We start from the raw sequence: 1,600 nt of genomic DNA on the forward strand, positions 1-1,600 counted from the left end.
CATAGACAGACAGACAGACAGACAGACAGACAGACAGACAGACAGACAGACAGACAGACAGACAGACAGACAGACAGACAGACAGACAGACAGACAGACAGACAGACAGACAGACAGACAGACTAACCCAAACAAGATGTGGTGATACCATAGCTACCAGCCAGAATAGAAACAGGGGCTTTTGTACCTTAAACCCTTATAGTGGAGCTTATCCCAAACATACACTGCCTTCACAAAGTATTCACACCCCTTGACTTTTTCCACTTTTTGTTGTGGTACAAAGTGGGATTCAAATGGATTTAATTGCATTTTTTTGGTCAACAATCTACACAAAATAGTTTGTAAAAAATGTATGAAAAATAAAACACAAATATATCTTGATTAGATAAGTATTCAACCCCTGGGTCAATACATGTTAGGATCATCTTTGGCAGCGATTACAGCTGTGAGTCTTTCTTGTTAAGTCTCTAAGAACTTTGAACACCTGGATTGTACAATATTTGCACATTATTCTTTTAAATTCTTCAAACTCTGTGAAGTTGTTTGTTGATCATTGCTAGACAGCCATTTTCAAGTCTTGCTGTATATTTTCAAGCCGATTTAAGTCAAAACTGTTACTAGGCCACTCAGGAACATTGAATGTCTTCTTGGTGAGCAACTCCAGTGTAGATTTGGCCTTGTGTTTCAGGTCATTGTCCTGTTGGAAAGCAGACTGAAGCAGGTTTTCATCTAGGATTCATCTAGCAGGTTTCTTTTTATATCATAGAAAAACTCAGTAGTCCTTTGCCGATGACAAGCATACCCATAACATGAAGCAGCCAACACCATGCTTTGAAAATATGGTACACAGTGATGTGTTGTGTTGGAGTTGCCCCAGACACGCCTGTCTTCCCAGTAGCCTGCTTGGTGTGAGCTGCTGACTGCCATTCACTTGCAGATGATTATTGACACATCAACCAGGATTAAGAGGTAGGGCAATTTGTGAATGTTGTTGGAGGGGGAGTGGTTTCTCCTTTCCAATCAGAGGTTAGTACCGGGAGGTGTGCTCGTCACCTCTGCAAGGCAATTAGTGTTAGTACTTCAGTCCCCCCTGTGTTCTCAGCAATTAGTGTTAGTACTTCAGTCTCCCCTGTGTTCTCAGCAATTAGTGTTAGTACTTCAGTCCCCTCTGTGTTCTCAGCAATTAGTGTTAGTACTTCAGTCCCCCCTGTGTTCTCAGCAATTAGTGTTAGTACTTCAGTCTCCCCTGTGTTCTCAGCAATTAGTGTTAGTACTTCAGTCTCCCCTGTGTTCTCAACAAATAGTGTTAGTACTTCAGTCCCCCCGTGTTCTCAGCAATTAGTGTTAGTACTTCAGTCCCCTCTGTGTTCTCAGCAATTAGTGTTAGTACTTCAGTCTCCCCTGTGTTCTCAGCAATTAGTGTTAGTACTTCAGTCTCCCCTGTGTTCTCAACAAATAGTGTTAGTACTTCAGTCCCCCCGTGTTCTCAGCAATTAGTGTTAGTCCTTCAGTCTCCCCTGTGTTCTCAGCAATTAGTGTTAGTACTTCAGTCTCCCCTGTGTTCTCAGCAATTAGTGTTAGTACTTCAGTCCCCCCTGTG

The sequence above is a fragment of the Coregonus lavaretus genome, assembly GCF_964263955.1.
Source record: "Coregonus lavaretus genome assembly, contig: HAP1_SCAFFOLD_2374, whole genome shotgun sequence".
Lineage (NCBI taxonomy): Eukaryota > Metazoa > Chordata > Actinopteri > Salmoniformes > Salmonidae > Coregonus > Coregonus lavaretus.